At 41.6% G+C, this 19,209-nt stretch overlaps 1 protein-coding gene across 12 annotated transcripts in view; it reads right to left on the bottom strand.

Annotated features, from left to right (window-relative positions):
• LYRM9 (LYR motif containing 9) overlaps window positions 1–19,209 on the bottom strand; it is a 37,343-nt gene that overhangs the window by 14,651 nt on the left and 3,483 nt on the right. For 11 of the 12 annotated variants that reach the window (XR_013958090.1, XM_080630284.1, XM_080630286.1 and 8 more), the window contains exon 2: window positions 10,860–10,932. The gene's annotated coding sequence lies outside the window, so the exon portion shown is untranslated. Of the gene's footprint in view, window positions 1–6,882; window positions 6,941–10,859; window positions 10,933–19,209 lie in introns of all 12 variants that reach the window. The other variant, XM_080630287.1, reaches the window with a different exon arrangement.

Below are 19,209 nucleotides of genomic sequence, written 5' to 3' on the forward strand. Positions count from 1 at the left end.
ATCTTGCACTCTGCATTAGCAAGCTTGTCAATTGACCCAGTGTACAGCTGAACCCGGGTGACACTGCTGTGACACCACCACCACGCTCTGCTGGGGTGTGCTGCTGCTGGGACTGTTTTCCAAGCAAATCCCTACGGTTCAGTTAGAGTCTCAATCCCTCCAGACTGGTTAAACAGACACCGAAGCTGGGCCTCAGGGACTGGGAGTGTTAATTAAAGCACTGCAAGAGTTACCTGAGCTGTTGCTGGTTAGACGCTGGCTTCCCCATCCCTCTCTTCCTTCACTGTACAGGCTGGAGATGTGCTTTCTTATTGCTTCAAAATATTACATTTTTAGGAGTTAGGAATTTACGATTCCCTCTCCCAGTCAAACCTCACGATCTTTCGAGTATGGATTTTACCGGATCCCCACAGAGTAGCACAACATTATTAAGTCCATTTTTAACAACAGGGAACCAAGGCAGGCCTGGATTTGACTCAAGTTGGCCACTTAACTGATATAAAGCTATAGCCTGGAACACTGCCTCACCAGCTCACTGTAGACAAGACACACACTCACCTCCACAGAACAACAAAGATCCTGAGGTGTTGAATCCCAGCCACCAAGCAGTATTTAACAGAATGAAGCAGGGTTCCCACAGCCTGCCTCAGCATTTTGACTACTCATCCATCTTTCCTGACAAACCCATGTTCACAACCAGGTTCTCCATTGGGGAAGGCTCTGCCATTGCCATCCCACACAGAGCCAGGCACACAAAGCAGACATTCCCTCCTTTGGAGGGAAAAGAAACTAGAAATGGAGAGATAGAACCATTTGATACTAATTCCTACTGTTTGCTCTGTGTACAGAGGTACATGTAGGATCCAAAAGCTGGTACCAGTGTGTGCAGCTGGTCCAGGCTCTTGCTCCTGACTGTCTGCCATGAGAGTTGATCACACTGCATGTCCAAAGATAAATTCCTCCAACAAATGGATGCAAAGCGCCTACTGAGTGGTATTCGTTTAGTTTTAATTAGGAAGATGCTTTGGAATATTCCCAGCAGTATAAGCACTCATAAAACAGCAGAGGAATGGACTGTTCCTTCAAACCTTTGTGTGATTCTAGCTGCCTTGAGAATTTGGTGTTGAACTTGGAACATCTTATATCGTTATTTAAGGTGCCAAAATTATTCGTTCTCCTCTAAGTGTCCAATAACAGAATCTGCAAGAAAAATATCACTAGTGAACTTGCTATTAAAAATTCATATTCAGGCTCTGTAACCTGCCCTGTTATGTCTTAACCGGACCTGCTTCTATTAGTCTGGATACAGGTTCCAAAAGTGCTATTTGTGCAAAATGAGATGCACAGGAAAGTAATAATCCAACTGCCAAAATAAGAATGAAATTGGAAGCCTCTTGAAACCTCTTTAACCACAAAACATCTTGGTTCATGTTTTGACATCAGTCCAGGAAGACACCCAAGTAGATGGCTGCTCCTCAGAAGGATGCTTACTCTTTTGTCTTCAAATCTGGCTAACTCAGTTCTCCCTTCCAGATTTCACAGGCTCCCAGCTGGGAAAGACCCATGACTCCAGGATGTAGCTTCTCAAATACACTTACAGCTCACTGCAGCAGTGGGAGACTGTACTGGTTTCAGTGAGCTAACTGCCTTCTCCAGTTATTACACTGCAGTGTCTTTCCTTTATTCCCCAGTAGGTCACAGGAGAGTGACTGGTGTGATGTGTCCAGCCCAGCTCCACAGGCTCTGCTGCCCTGGGCAAACCAGCAAACATCCATCCCTACCAAGTCACATTCACTGACAGAGATACAGAGCATCCTGCAGCCCTGGGCCATGGCCTGCCCTGAGATACACCCCTCCTCGTGTATGGCTGAGCACGTACAATGCTGGAGTCACTTTCTAACACACACATCTCTCCAGCATGCTGGGCTTTTATCAAGATCTGCTGGTTTGATGTGATCGCTTCTGACGAGCTGCGGCCTGTCATTGTTGTGGATTTTGTCCTTTCTAAATCTGAGCTGTAAAGTCCTATTGCATGAATGACGATAGCCAGTCCTGTTCACTTCTATTTCTGTTCTGCTCTGCTTTATGCTTTGCTTGATGCGTGAGCAGAGCTGCAGTGTCAAATGACAGTGCAGCAGCAGCACATTCTAGGGGCACAGCCTTGCAGTGTAGAGTCAGCTTACACAGTGTCACTAGAGCATATGGGGGATTAAGAACTGGCTAAATGAGAGCACTCAGATCTGTTGTTGACAAGGAATCACCACTGGCTGGATGTCCTTCATGCAGCTCTATAGGATCAGTATTAGGGCTGATGTTATTCAGCACTATCAGCAGTTGTCTCCCTGCAAGTTATAAGTGGCAGAACTTGAGGATGATAAAGATTGCCAGAGCTGTGCATAATGACAACAGGGAATAACAGAGAAAGTGCTATAGATCTGGATCAGGTGGGCCCAAAGTTGTGCTTTAATACACCTGAGCATTACACAAACTACTCAAGTTCAGGTTATCCCCACACAGTCAGGAACCATAACCTAGAAGGAATAGTTCTGCAGAAAGAACTAGACAGTCACATGGGACAAGCAACTGCACATCAGCTCCCAGAGAGCTGCAAAAAACTCATAATGAGCTCTAAACGTATCGACAAGGAACCTATGAATAAAAGGAAGGACGTAACTTTACCTCTGGAAGTGCAGCAGAGCTCCAATTCATTTGCCGTTCATTCATCCACATTAAATAAAAAAGAAAGTAAAGAAGAAGAAATGGGCTGCCCCTACCGCAGCAATTCATTCAGCCTCAACCTGCAACTGAGAGTGCATTGCAAAGGACAAAAAGGAAAGAGCTCCACACACTGGAACCACCCTGGCAATCCTCATGCAGCGCACAAGCTGTGAGGCACAGATGTGCTGGGCCAACACGAGCTGCCTGACCAAATGCAGAGGTTCCTGGGTCAGGTTTAATACCACATTACACAGAGTCAACCTGTACATCTAGTTGTCCTTCTGGTCCCAAACCATGAACATACAGGAAGGTGCTGAACAAAGATCTGAGCACGCCGGCATGCTCAGCACATAAGAGATACATATTCTCAGGCTCTGAGAAACAGTTTTCTTACAACTAAAGCATAGATTATATTTCATATTTGCACTCACTTTATGATCCCTCTACTGCTGATACGGTGTAAAGCAACTGTAAGGAAACTGGAAATCAGACCTGGTTTTCTTAGTGTCCAAGTAAAAGCCTAAAAGATCTGTATGGTAAAGGAAAACTGAATATAGATGTAACCCAACAGGGTTATAAAATGGCACAGAAGCTCTGGGGTTTGGCCACAAAAAGACATCAAATTCTTGTCATGATGAAAACCACTTATATAAATTAACCAAAGCCACAGGGCAAATGTTTTACCTTGCACTTGTTCGGTATCATGAAGCAGAGACATGCAATACATCAAACAGCAAAGAAAACACTGGGACTTTTGCAATCTAACACCAGTGAGGAAGCCTGCTGCCCACAACGAGGCCAGATTACCCTGTTCTGGATATTTAATAACATGCTCAGGCTAATTAGAGTAATATTCTTTGGAGCATATTCACTGAACATCAAGCTCAGACAGCAATGGGAGGATTGGAATCTCCCTGTTTAGGTGCAAATCAAACCTCTCTACTTTGTTCTCCTGACTGACTTCTCCTGGGTTAAAGAGAAGCACAGACTCAAAAGAACTTCATCTTCCCAGCTGTAAACTTCCCAGTTCAGCTGCTGTCCACATGAATTTTGTTCTCAGTAGCCAAATCTAAGTATTTATCTTTGATATCATGCCTGAATATGAACTGAGTTGTATCTTGGTGCTATTAGCTTTAAAACAAAACTGCCTGTTTGTTCCTTCTTTCCTTGTAACTACTGCATTTGAAGTGTCCCAGTGCCCAGCTCCAATTTAGCAATCCCATGATAGTTCATATAACAACTTCCTGGCTGGGCTTCTATCACCTTCTGATACTGTTTGAATCATCACATTCTTGAAGAGCTTCCAAAGGGGCACAACACAAGCTACCACAGATGTTGTTCAAGGACTGATCCCCAGTTGGCAGCAGAAGGTATGAAAGTTCTTTTGAAGGGGGCAAACATGCTGTCTGATTAATGACAACATTAATTATGTGATCCATGGGTCATATAAGCTTGGGAAGAACAGTAAGTCTTACGTAAGGTTTTGTCATGGTTCCTAATGATTGAGGAAAGACTGAACTGGTTAGCTTTACCTTCATGGCAAGATAAGCTTATTTTGCTCATGAAACCCAACTTTATCTTTGTTTTTAAAAAAGGAAAGAGGGTAAAAGCCCATAATTGAAATGAGCAGCTCTCAGTGCAAGGGCTCTGCTTAGGAAAGTAGAAGTATAGAAGCTCAATAGCAGAACAAAGCATGAGAAGGTAAAGAGTCAGAATTTAAAGAAGCCAAAGCAGTCACTGTGAGTCACACTACTAAGGATTAATAAAACCCTGTTGTTTCGTTTTTAAACCAAGAATGCCCAACATACACCTCAACATTCCTTTAGTGCAAACATCATACCCAGCCTACAAGGGAAGAAAACCTGCAGCATAGCAGAGCTTTCCAGTATGACCTCTCATATTACTGGTCCACCACAGCATATCCATCCAGTTCTAACTATATACACATAATCCCTGGGCTAAGGACGATGGTAATTGTGCAGTGCCCTGGTGCCTCCAGCTCACCCTGTAATCGTCCTTCCCAATGTACATTATCCTTTCCAGCAGCATCAAGAAGCTGTCTCATTATTTCAAATCCACACCTGCTGAAATATAGCATCTTCCAATCCTTTGCTCTCAATCCAAGTAATCATCTGGGCCAAAACCTTCCCTGGCACCAGCCCTGTCTGTGGTGGAATTATACCACAGATGAATCTGGCCCACCACATCTTGAGCAAAATGCCTGTTCCTGGGAGCAGTGTTTGCAAGCAGCAGTATTAGAGAACATTTAAGTCCAGGAGTCTTTAGCCTCTTAAGGGGGATTTTCACTGGTGCAGTTCTCTAATCAGGGATTGTTACCATACCAACAGCTAATCATGTGGGCAGATCCCTCCACGTCTTGGGAACGCTTCTGAGGTCTTAAAGCCATATCTCCAATTTTCCCAAAAACTTGTCTGTTGCTCTCCATGGCCTGGCCTAGCGCAAAGAGAATCTGTTTCATAGGGAAACAAAGGAAAAGTCCGGCTAGCAACAAGCTTACCGCAAAGAAGGAATTCCCAGTCCTTGGCACTGAAGGTAAATGCTTCCTTTTACCCTTGACAAAGGCAGAGTTCTTTATGTCCCAGTGCAGAGATTCACTGCAATACATTGAGACACCAGCGATTCATGCATCCCACTGCACTGTGCCTAGACCATGGATGCACAAGAAGAGACAATCCCTGCTTCATGGATCTCTGAGGGAAAATATCCAAGAAAATAAACTGCTCCAGAAAATTAAGCAGCTTCTCAAAGTCACACAATGAGAGCTGGGCACAGAAACCCCATTTCTGATTCTCAAACCACCACCTTAGACAAGCAATCATGCTATTATGTCTTACACAGTGATTCACAATAGCATTCCTAATTCAAAAAGCCATTCTCTGAATCTCTGCAACCTATGCGTTCATTCTTTTTGATGTATGTCAGCTAAACCAGGCTCAAGATCCTCAATACATCTGAATTCTTATTGATGGTTATTCTATCTTTCTGTTTTTTGATTGAGTGGCTCCATTTCCTCCTTTCTCAAGTACTTGGGTGTTGGCACACAATGCCACAGCATTCTTCTCCCTTCGCAGCAGACAGCACATTTATCAACACTTATCTGAGCAAGCGAATGTGGCAGGACAGTTCTGACTGGCAAAAGCACTTGATGGAAGCGGAGCTGCCTCAGCTTTCACCCGTGCTTCAGATCTGTTTACATTTTGTGAAACCTCAGGAAAGGGGGGATGAAAAGCTCTGGTTCAGTTGAAGGCATGTTGTTAACCTCAGTGCTAATAATTAACTAAATTATGCTGAATTAATTTGATGTAATTACTGGTGATGGTGCAAAGACAGCGGCCTAGAGAAAGTTTGAGAGACAGGAGGAACAGAAGTCTGAACAATACAAAATACCCCCTAAATAGCATCTTTTTTTTGCCAGCATGAGTCAAAGACACAGAATGAGTTCATTACAGTCATCTGGCTTCACTCAACCCACCAAATTACCCCCACACCCAGACAAATAGCTGTGAAATCCAGCAAGTGAACTAGAATTAAAACATGCCCTGACGGATTTGACACAGCACTCAGCACAAGTGTCTTTCCCTATCCTATTATCTAAACAATACAGATTTAATAATATATTTAAGAGCTCCACAACGTTTTTCCTTTAACTGAAGACATTAATTAAGAACATTTTCTTGTTGTGGTGTTGTCAGTTGGGTGGGTTTTTGATGAACAAGCTGCAGAGCACTTATGGAGGCTTTTCATTTGATCTGCAGTTTTTCTCTAGTATTTTCAGACTTATTCAGTTCAAAACAAACAAATCCCATCTATAAAAACAAACACCTATCCTTCTCCTTCCCCATTTAATACTTCTGTGATTTGCTTTGAAGTGGTGTAACAAATGAATTCCTTGCTATGAAAACACACATCTTACTGAGGTATTTTTAATTCTCATGCACTAAATAAAGTCACTGGAGGAAAGAATCAGTTGTGATTGTCTTAAGCCTTGAGGAGTGGATTAAACAGAAAAAGAAAAGTAAATTCTTTGTGAACTAATGCCTGAAGTATCACCAGAGTTGCTACAGGACACTCTCAGTTCCTCCCTCCACTCCTGGAGGAAGCACACCAAGACTCTTACACTCCCATTTACAATAAATCTATTACCTTGTTTCCATCAAGCTTCACCATGTATATGGATTTAGCACCATGGGTTGTTATTTTCCTGTAGTAAAGAATTCAAAACTTCAGAGTTTAGATTACAGCATCACTGTATTTAATATTTTACAGTCCTGGAGGACTGATATTATCTAGCCCTGAAAAGCTGGGTGCCTTTGCCTGTCTAGCTTCAGTCTGAGATGCTACTTGACTTACATTTATCATAATGCTGTAAATACACAAGCTTCTGAGCTTCCACTGCATTTGTCATCATCCTTGTGACAAGAATAAAAATATTACTTCTAACATCACCCATTCCGTGTGAGCAGAGATGCGTAGCTGTGAGAAAAGCTGTAAGAAATGAACCATATTTCTCTAATTTGCTAAGGAGGTGCTGCTGCCATGCCCACAGCTCACATCCGCATGAGTTCTGATGACTCTCAAATGCAGCTGATCTTTCAGAACTCATTTTAATTGCCATCAGGCTCTGATCAGACTCATTATTTCAAAGCATGCCATATTACATGCATAATTTATGCATTTGATTTCAATAGATTTTTTTCTGCCCAGTTCAGAGAGGGCAAAAAGTGTTTTCCATAGGGGAGCTGGTAACATTTCCTAAAGAACTCAACTGATTTTCCTCAAGAACAACTTGTTTAAAATAGGATTTGTGAAGAGACACATTTTGAAGTTAATTTAGTGTGATGGATTGTTTGAAGTCTCCTACATTTATTTGGACAGCTACTGCAAGTTTTCTCTATGCATATTTACCAGAAACTAGCTTTAGTTTATGGAGCTGAAAGTTATTGCTGGAAGTAGTTAAAAGAAATAAACTGAAATGGTAAATATTGCCATAGATGAATTTATGTCCAACATAAGGATCTGCAGTACTGGTATTGTATCTGTACTGGGACTCCATTTGGAGGAAGTTGCTCCAGGCAATGCCACTGAGGCAATGCTCCAGTCACTAGTCCAAATTCTTGCCTTGTGAAAATCAGCACATTTCTACTACACCACAGAAACGTGTTTTCCAGCAACCTGGATGGCTGAATAAAGCTATATGAGGTTTCAGACAACCTCTGCAAGTGACTGGGCTAAGCTGAGATCCAAATTAACAAAGACTAGGCATTAATTCTTTTTTCAATCATAGTACTTCCACTCAGGAAGCAATCCACCTGAAGGGGAGATGACCACAAAGGAGAGGGGGGCAGTGGCATGTCCTGCCACAAGCTGGAGGGAAGCCCAGCTAGTAAGATTTTAGCCAGCACCAAAGGAACAAGAGGAGATGCATGTGGTCTCTAAAATCACTTCACACCAACCTGACAATGCAAAGGGTGTCTGCGTAAATGAGGAGTTCATCAGCTGCTTCCTGCCACCAGCCTACGCCTCCATCCAGAGCTCCCTCTTTCACACCCCAGCTCTGCTTTTCACTTCTGTCGTCACAGACTTGATTTTCCCTTTCATGGATTTTTGCTGGAAAAAGCATCACTGCCTCAATTGTCTATTTTCAGCCTATATTTAAGAAAACCCTTTAGTTCCATTTGTAGCCACATCCTGTCTCAGCCTCCCCCTCTTTTTGTTCCTAAATATAAGGCTGATGCCATTTGATGTGACATGACAAAATAGCACATTTGCATTGGCAGAAACTTTCTCTCAACAGCAGTAATTAAAGGGAGTAGATGAGACATTGCTGAAATTGGTGTTTATTTAGCCTGAAAATAAAAGGCTTGAAGAGGACTTGAGAAAGACGTTCAAGTGTCACAAACATGAAATTCATCGATGGGTACCTTCTTTTACATGCTCCTTACTGCAAAGCAAATGGTTGTTCAAACAATGCAATCGATTTAAAGAGATTAAAAAACCCCAGATATTTCTGCAGACCATATTCCTAACCAGTGAAAATCATTTAATGTGTTTCTTTGGATTATAAATAGTACCAAGACATTTGTGGTTACACAAAAGACAAGGTCATTCAGTCTTTAACTTCAGAGCACAGACCCTCAAATTCAGTAGCAGAGAACTGAGATCTCATTGACTACAGTGAAAATGAGGTGGTTAAATATCTTTATTATGAGCTGAGCAGCAGCAAATAACACTCACCTTCACCTACAGCATGGGGTTTTGTTAATTGTGGGAGACAGGAACTCAGAAATGGCAGCCCAGGTCTCTGAGTGCAACAGGATTCATACAGCAGATAAAAACCCACAGATCTACAAAACCTATGAAACAATTTACTGGGCTTGGCTTTGCTGAATGGATCCACTCTGCAGACACTTCACAGGATCAGACACTGTCAGCTTTCTGCACTGTATCCCATGATGGATGACAGCAGTGGAAGGCAGTGGTGGGAGGGAGAGCAGTGTTTGGAAGTTGAGGGTGTTTTCTTGATTTTTAGAAAGTAAGTTTAGTTTACTTAATCTGTGTGAAGCACCCACAGAGAAGTCTGATGAATGTTCCATAGGCCAGAGGATTTAACACACATATGCTTTCAAGTGATACTTCCTGCTCTCAGAAGAATCTTCCTCCTCTTCTTGTTCACAAGGCTATTCTTTCAAATCCATCTGTGATTGGCACTACCACTCTGCTTAAAGCTGGCAGACCACATTCTGAGCAGGCTCATTTCCATCCTCACACAGATGGCATCAAGAATTGGGCAGGCCAGAAAAAAATCAGTTTGCATATTATGCCTCAGTTTTTTATGGGTCAGATTACCATTGAAAGCCATCAAAATGGCAACCCATATGTGATGTGTCTGCCATTGGAACTGAAGTGATACACCATCATAATCTTAACATGGCTGGTTAGAAAAAGTTTCATTTAACATTAATCAACCTCTGATAATTAAAAGTAAAAATATATTTTTCTTCCCAACCAAATTTTGACTTTGACAAATCAGGCAAAATAGCTCTGGTGAACCAAAAAGGGAAAGACATTATCACATCTTCATCCCTGAACAACTGCACGGGCAAGACTCTCTTGGCAGAAGGTACTTTAGCTTCTATGCCAAAGACTCACTTGGTGAGTGAGCCAGGTGCAGATGTTGGCTGTGTAATCTCCTCTAACTTCTTTGTTCTACAAGCCAGAAAACTCTTCCCACAGCTTTGGGGGAAAAATTGAGGTATGAAGAGCTCTTTGTGTGTTTTCATTAGTGCAAGGATATCAACACTTTTAAAGACACTCCCATAGAAATAAGAAATGTGTTGTTAGCAATACACATAACTATTAATCATAGATTCAGCAGAGCATGGTGTCCTATGGATACTAAAGGGATGCTGAAACAAGGTAACACCCCTGGCATTCTGTTCCTGCCTCCCTGCAGTAGTCTACCAGATACAATTGCTGGATTCCATGATCCACAGGGGGTATAATTCCAGATGCTCCAGCATCCATGCTTCTATATTCACAGGGTTTAAAGCACGCAAGGCTGCTCCTGTGAGAAATCTATCAAACATTAAAGACGTATTCTAAGTCTCCTGCTATGTTATCATGGCACCTGAAATTCAAACAACTTTTATGCTGAATAACAGCCAAGGCCACCACTCTCTGTCATTACCAATGGGAAAATGTTTCCTTCCAAGTTTTATGGCCCCTCCAACTCCTCTACATGATACCCTGGTTAAGGTACTATCCTGACACTTCAGGTGTTTATTCTCAACCAAATACAATACACACAGCAAGAGCAGATTCCCTCCATCATGCTGAGATTCCTAATCTAGCTGCTGTCCTGACAGAAGTATGAAAATGTTGTTTCCTCTGGTATCTTTACTGGCAATTTGCAATTAGGTTTCTGCTACTGCATTTATCAGCATGGCTGGAACAGAGACAGGGGTGTTCCTGAATACAAAGTGCTGGTTAGAAATCTTTCCTGCAAACATGTACAGCATACAACACTTGTTTGGGATGAGGGGGCATTTTCACCTTTTTTCCCTGTGTGAGGCAAATGGGCTTCTAATGATTTTCATAAAAACAAACAAGAAATCACTTACAGCATTTGGAGTAAAGGAACTTCAATTATCTTCACAGATTACGTCTATCCAAGTCCAACAGTAAGCAAGAGACCTGCAGAGAAGAATCAATTTTCATTATCTGTTTCTCCTCAACTCACTACTTCAAAGTACCATCAATAAAGAAGTGCAGAGAAGCCCATCTAGAGCACAGTTTATCAGTCTGTAAGCTTGCACTTTTGTCTAACTGGTTATATTAAACTTGAATTCATGGCCTTGATATGAACAGGTCACTGCTTTTAGTAATCTACTCAGCAAAAACATTAATAACTCTACACTACATGAAGATACAAGCAGAGAGAAATTCCAAAGCACTCAGTGGAACTGAACCTTCAGTGTTTCCTGTCCTGAGTTTCTGAAGATAATGAAGCATTCAAGAAGACCGACAGTTTCTAGTGTTCAGAGCTCTGTGCAATGACAAATTCAGAGATTTACGTATCTGTCAGAGCAGAACACTGCTTTGGAAAAAGTGTTTATTGACATCAGGGCATCTAGTAACTCAGTAGAATTAAGAAGTCATAGGCCTGGATGGTTATTTGGCTTTCCATTCCCACTGCCACAATGGTGCAATCTCATCCCAAAATGCTCCAAATAACTGACTCCATATGAGAAACTCCTGCTTTTTCAAATGCTCAGTTGTACAGTGAGTGGAGGAATAGTCATCTGCAACACAGGTGAACTTCCCATAGGAGGTGATGTAAAACAAGGACCTAGAAGAACAGATTCAACTTTAGCTATAAGCCAGTCCTGCGTCTACTGAAGTCTTCTAGCGCTGGTACAAGAACTGCACACCAGAAGCTGCATGACATTATTTTCATCCATGATATGAAGATTCTGTATAGCAGACAGGACCTCCAATATCTGCCTTGGATCACTCCTGCAGAAAACACCTATTATTCAGCATTGTTAATTAACATTTAGTAGATGTACCTGCAGTTAGTTATGCCATTACAATGTCCTTTCAGAGGTACTTTGTGCTTTGCTGTTAACACATAGCCAGTATAATAGCCAAAGAGCAATGCAATTAACTTCACCATAGGCTGAAATTCAAACCAGCAATTACTTCCATAATTCACTTATCAAAGCATCAGGCACCTTTGCTCAGAAAGCTTTCCAAACCTACTCAAAATACACCCAGCTGAGCTTTGAGAACACAATAAAACAGTACCACTGCTATACATCATTGTTTAGTGATAAATACTGCCTAAGGGCTAACTTGAATTTCTACTTTGGAGGTAGAACACTCTTTAAAGAAAAGCTAGTTCATGTCAAACTTCTGGTTGGTACATTTCTGGCAGTGTATAAAGGATGTAAATGTGAGTTACATTCCTAACATGTTTACTAGCTGGTGCAGGTTACTTAAAGCAAATAATCTCCAACTTGCTGTGCTATTTTTACCACCTAAAAGCCCAGTGTCTTCTCTTGCTCTTAGAATACAAAGCTGATCTGTACTTCATCACTTGTATGCATTGTATTTGATGGCAATATTCCTGGACGTTGGAACACCACCACCAAAGAGCTGCAGCCTGGAACAATGTCTGCATGATACTTAAAAAAATCAAGTTCTAGTGTGCCCCTAAAACATGTTTGAGGAAACACAAGTTTGCTTTGCAGTGCCAAGTGCAGACACACTTCCAAGCAGAACTTGGAGCTGATGTTCATTCCTGTCTAGGACTGAATAAAATTATTATCATTCAGTATCTTATTTATTGTGTATCAGACACACTACATCCAGAAGGAACATAAAAATGCTGTATGTGAAGTCTTGACACTTTAATAAACAGCAATTAAACATAATGTACTAGATGTAAGCAGGTATCAATCTGCTATTTCTAACACAGCAGAGATTACTTGTCAGAAAGTTTGTCTTCCTGGCACTTTGCTGCAGTGGGCAGACAAAACCTGAAGCCATATACACATTATTTTTAAAGGGTTGCCAAAGTTTGTTAGCCAGGCGACAAAGCCCATTTACTCCCAACACACCAGTGCTTGCATATCACAACTCTACTTCCCGCTGATGTTAGAAAAGGATCAGAACCAATCGACATTCTCATTTCTCTCTTCCACAGGACACACTGGTCAGCTTTTATGGAGAGCAACATTCCCATAATAATCCAACAAGACTGGTGTCTCATTTGCGAGCAACAAGAGAGTTAATATCCGTGACCCAAATATGGAGACCCATTTTCAACTTGCTGAAAATTGCTTTTTAATCCCAGCTCTCGAGGATTTCCTCTGAAGCCATCTGCCACACATGGGGTGCTCTCTGCCTGTGTATGGGCAGGATTATCGCAATGTGGATTCTTTGTGTAACTTAATACATTTCAGCATGTTACAAAAATTAGTCAGAATTTCCATTCTTTTCTGATTCCAACTGTGTATCACAAAAATGACTGTAAAAGTCAAAACCAGTGATAAGTTCATTCCAAAACTGACACCCTTATTTACTGCAGTATTTACACTGCAGCTCAAATATATTTAGTCAAACACTGGACAGGGTTTAAGCAAATACTAATGAGTCATTTAACTAATATAACTTAGGCACATGGTTAAAAGTAAGCTCAAGCATTTCCCTGGGTAGGAATGGATTTCAGCATGTGTCTTCCCAACTAGAGCACAGTTTGAAGACTGGAAGACAATTATCATTATGATAACCAGAGATCAGAAAAGATTTCCAAACACTATTTCCAGCCTATTGGTCAGCCTTTTTTTCTTCCCAAGAATCTTTCTGCAGTTGGAATAAGGAAAATTTGCATAGTTTGAAGCACATAAGGTAATACTAAGGTTTTGGAGGACAGAGAGACCAGAGCCTGTGAACTTCTTTGTTTCACAGAGCACATGCAGCTGTGCAGGGCTTCCTGCTGGCAGCCCTCAGAGTCCTCACCCATGCTACTCCATGTCACAGCCAGTCACCCAGTGCCTAACAGAAGCTGATAGCAACACAACATCCACACTGAAGCCTTCCTCTCCTGCTGAAGATAGGATCCCATACCCTTGGAGGCCTTTTCCCTGGAAAGGAGGAGTGTTAGATATGATTAACATACAGGACAGACCTACACATGCAGATGTTAGAAGAATGTGGAAAGAGGAAAAAAAAAAAAAGCAGCAAATCATTTTGTTTCAGCAATAACAGATGTTGGAGCATCATCCTGCAGACATGTTACTTTTAATACAAAATTGCTTGTAAAGTGAGGGAGGGGGGTGAGGCCAGAATCAATGCCCAATTACCCTGGTATTCCAATGTTTCCATTTTAATGAGCTTCTTCATGAATCTGTCCTTTTAATTTTCCTTCTCCAATAATCATATCAAAATGGCTTTGTCTTAAATATCAGTGAAAAGAAATTCAGCTGCCTAAAAAACCCATTCCTAAGACAGCTGGTGGCAGGTTCTTAAAAATGACATGTCACAGTGTCCTTTACTTCTGCGTAAGCCCAAAACAGTTCATGAGAGCCTGTGGCACTACTTGGGATTAGACCTGCACGACTGAAAACAGCTTCATGTCCCAATACATCTGCTTATAGCAAATGGGTAGTAAAAGACTGTAACAGTGCTATGGTATTTGCAGACATATCAGTGCCGATAAAACAAGCAAATGCATAATAAATAGATTAAAACCACCTTTCTCTGGCTAAGGGAGGGATCAAGTGAAGCCTGGTCTGCATTCCAGCTGAGGAGTAGCCCACTTTCATGCTAGATTGCATTTGCCAATCACATTATCAATACTGCACCATAGTTTCTTTCCACTTTCTTAAACTTGGCCAGTGATGTTGAGGAGCTGGAGACACACCAGGGATTGAGTAGTGCCAGTGCTGTGGCTAGAGTATAAAACACAACTGCAAGCACTTGACTAATAACATCCAAGTCCTCTACTAAACAACAGGAACCTAAGTAATGTCCAGCTACTTATCAGAACAGCTTGCATGAGGTAGATGCGAAGCCTATGATGCTGTGTGGATCCTCTAAGATCTGCCGAGCAGCACAGCATCACACTGCAAAAATAAGGCTTAGTGCATGTTGGAACAGGAGAGCCATCCTTCACCATGTACATTGGCACATAAAGCTGTGACAGCAGCTTCTGAATTGTGACTGATCTCAGATACAGTTTCTCTTTAGACTGCACCCCCTTCTCTTTAATGCCAGGCTGCTAGTACATCACCCCAGAGTGTCATGTACAGAATATTTACATCCCACTTTCCTTTACAGTGAATTACATTGAGTATCATTAGGACCATGGGGCAAAAGAAGTTACCAGCAGCCTTTAGGATGCCTGGAATTCAGACTGATACATTAAGAGTGTGCCATCACAGTGGCAGCACACACACATACAACAGCTACAAATGGCTGTTGTGCTTTGAGCTCCCTGTATCTCTTGGATGCCATTCTCCATCAGAAGTATTTTCCAAATAAATTTGCTCAGCTGTGTATAACATGGCCCCTCATTAGGACAATGTGGAATCCACAGGCAATTAATATCCCAAAAGGAGCTGAAGCTATCCTTCATGCCCATGGGTAAACCCGCAGGCTTTCAATGGCTGCCATGTAAAAGCTGTCAAACCAAACAAAAATCCTCACCAAAAGAGGTAAAGAAACCCCCAAGAGCCACAACTGTTTACAACAGCCTTCTCACAACTCACTGGTCCACCAACACCACAGGAATTAGTGATGTGTAACTAATTGATACAAACCTCCTGAGGGGAGCATTGCTGCTGGTTATCTTGAGATGAGAAATTTAGTCCAGAAGGATAACTTGGATGGACAGCTGAAAAGCTTTAGTTCTCCGAGTAGGAAATGAATTGATCTGGCAAAGAAAGCCCTTGAAGGGATATTACCATGTCAAAAAACAGGGTTAGGAAAAACATGGAAAACATGGATGCTGTAATGGAGAGATGTGCTGCTGCAAAGACCATGATTTAAAAATTATTGTTTATGTGTTTCCACAACACATTGTTCTTTTTTTGATACTAAATGCACATGGTCTATTACAACACTCAGAAGAGGATTTATAAGGTATTATGCTCAACAAAATCAGTCATTAGATGAAAAGGCACTGAGCAGCTATACAAAAAAACGGGAATGGGAATCTGAATCAGGGTGGACTTTGTGTTATTGTTATAAAGCTTGAGCAAACAAAACTAACTTGTATGTACAGATATATCATCATCTGCAAGAGCTCAATAACCTGAAGGTTTAATCTCCTGCCCAGGACTTCACCAAGTCATACCTATAGAATACGGAGTCAGATACAGCTAACTTGACAGAGCAAATCATTGCAAGCACTTTGTTTCAGTGTAATTGAATGCAGGACAAGAAAGCACCATGACCATTAGCCATGATGTTGCAAACAGAACTCTTAGCAAGAGGCATACAATCACAGAAGCACACAATCAATTCAGATCAACTCAACTGCTTTGTTCAATTTGTTGCCACTGAAATCAATGAGAACAAAAAGCCAACTGTGGGACAACCAGGAAGTCAGGTCTCTGAAATATGCTGTTTCCAAAAATACCACGACAGCAACAGTATTTTCTGTTCTGATTAAATCTACAATCTAGAAGATGCAACATAAGTACTAGTGTCTTAGCCTCCTTCCTCCCTCCCCCAGCACTGACTGAAAGGCACAGCAGAAACAAAGCGCTCAGATATTATTGTACCTATTTTAATTTGGAGACAGAGGAAGTTATGTGCTCCTCTCCCCACTCCACAAACCATTATTTATGGATCCTGCTCACACAAAACCAAGTGGCTTGTGGTGGGCTTTTCAATGCTCCACCTTCTAGAGAAGATAACATGCTGTGGAGCTATTTTAAGAACATCTCATTCACAAAGGTCTCAAATTTAATCTTCAGAGACAGAGATGATTTTCTTGCTGCTTCAACGTCTTTACTGGCATGACATTTACTTCAGAGGGAGTTCATTTGCTGTTCCAACATCAAAATGGAGCAAGAGCAGCTGCCAGGAGAGGGATAAAAGGAAGCACTGGTGACAAAGAGCAGCAGGGTCATTTCTGGTGCAAAGGAACGTAGAACAGAGAGAGCTGCAGAGCTGTCACTTTCCCCCAAAAACCACAGGGGATAAAGACTTCCCCTACCTCCTGCAACTGGTGTTTAGCTAAAGAAGGAAAATGAGACACGAAGAACTAAACAATCAGGCTGAAGTCTTTAAATTGCAAATTATTATAAACTAGCTTTAAGTACCTGAACACTTACAGTCAAAGCCAAGCTCATGCTTCGCCTCTGCAGTGAGTAAAGAATTCAGCAGCTCCTTCAGAAAAATCCAAAGAAAGCACTTGGCTAGAAAGCACTACAGGGGATGGAATTCAGTGTTTCACAGGTGATCATCTTTGGGATGAATTCAAGCCCCAGTGCCAATCATGACCTCCACATCTGTATGCTCAGTATACCAAAGAAACTTGGGGCAAAGCTGTCAACTGCTACATGACCACCACAAAAACTGCACCACGAGACACACAAACAGGGCTGACAGGCCAGTGAAGCAACATAAGCGCCTGTAGAGTCCAATCTCCAGCATCAGAGACACACATGATCTTAGATGACACCATCTGTCACTTACACCAGTTGTCCCCTGCCCCGTGTATCAGTCATAGCATAGCAGCTCTACTCAAGAAAGAGTCATTCCATCATTTTAGTGGCACTTCAAAGCAGTGGCCATGTTCCCACACCACTGCTTTAAAGACTCATCTTGGTCAATGTGCCTTTTGACAGAGTAAAAGGCTCTGCTGGGTCATCCGCTGGTCTTCACTACTTGATTTCCCCCTTGCCAACTTTAAGACACAAACGATTATACATAACCAAAGTTAATACAAACTACTCTCTCCCCTTGCTTGTCACTGCATTATATGAGTAATTTATTCTTTTCAAGTTTTGTAGAGAAAAGGTTTTGAAGATGAAAACTCTGGGAAATTACTCTTTGCAAAGGAAAGGACTAATATACACCAACAGGAATTTAAATCCTGTGATATTTTGTGCATATTAATGTTTATTCCGCTTATTTGGAGCATGGTATTTATCTGACTAACCAAACCCCCTCAAATTCACAGGCATTAACACTGTGTTTATGACACTTTTAAGGGTTCAGCATTAGGGTTTACAAATAAAATATTACCAGGGTATTACAGAATAGCAAGGACTATCTGCAGTTGTATATCAAGGTACATGTAGGCTTGTCCAACACCCACATGATATATCATCAATAGTGCAGCTTTGAGTACTCCTTGTGTGGATCAGAGGCAAATCTGCACAGACATTTTATTATGCCTTGTTCCACTTAATGTTACTTTTTCTGCATTAAAGGGTCACAACCTCCCTACATGCCTAAGGGCTGAAGGACATTTATGCACAATATTCAGTCATGAAATGAAAAGACTCATTCTAATATTCAGAGTCCTGTTTTTACAGGTAGTTCTTGTGGTACAAGAAAAAACTCACAAAGCCTATGTCTGGAACCGGACCATAACATTTGATACTGTACAATATGATACAATCTTCTATGGAGAATTTTAAGGTTAAAACACTGCTGAGGAGCATCAAAGAAATAGAACTGGGTGATTAAAAATTGACTTCCATGCCTTGCCCTTATGAAGAGTGCTGTCAGAAGGATTATACCCCTGCAAAGGAAGTGGCAAATCCAAGGGGAAAATAAAACTCTTGAGTCAGAAAAGACCAAACTTCACCAAGTAGATTTTTCATAAAGCAACAAGCCTGTGCCCTGTGTTTCTCATGTACAGCATTTGCTTTTAGATGTAGTTTTAAAGTGAGTTTAGCAAAGGGCTCCTGAAAAATCTACCTATACCAGCATTCATTCTTGAACAGCAGACTTGCTGCTGCTTTACAGCACTCTTACTGTGAATAAAATCGTAAGAGACAGATGCATGTCCCCATGAATAACTGTCTTCACCAGTAAGAGATTAGAATTGATCTGTCATGTTTCATCAGCAATAGTCACCAATCACATATCTCCATGCATCACTGGGGATGACAAATTAGCTGCAATCAGACCGGGCTTTGGCAGGCTCTGGAGCAGTGTCTGTACCTGCCCAGTTCAAATTACTATGGTTAGATTTTGCCAACTCACTCATCAAGCGGCTGAAGCTCATTGAACGTCTCACAAAACACTCCTCTTGCTCAAAGCTACACGAGCCAGCTCTGAAACAAGCTCCCCTCAGCAGCCCCATGCTCCTTATGCAGAGGCACTAAATGGCACAGAAGCACTGACTTACGACTAATTCATTCTGCAGCCCTCTTCTGAGTAGGAGTGATTCATACAACTAATAGGCAACACTCTTAAAGAACAGACCTGCACTGAGGAAACAAA

This window comes from Psittacula echo (assembly GCF_963264785.1).
Source record: "Psittacula echo genome assembly, chromosome: 15".
NCBI classification, from domain to species: domain Eukaryota; kingdom Metazoa; phylum Chordata; class Aves; order Psittaciformes; family Psittacidae; genus Psittacula; species Psittacula echo.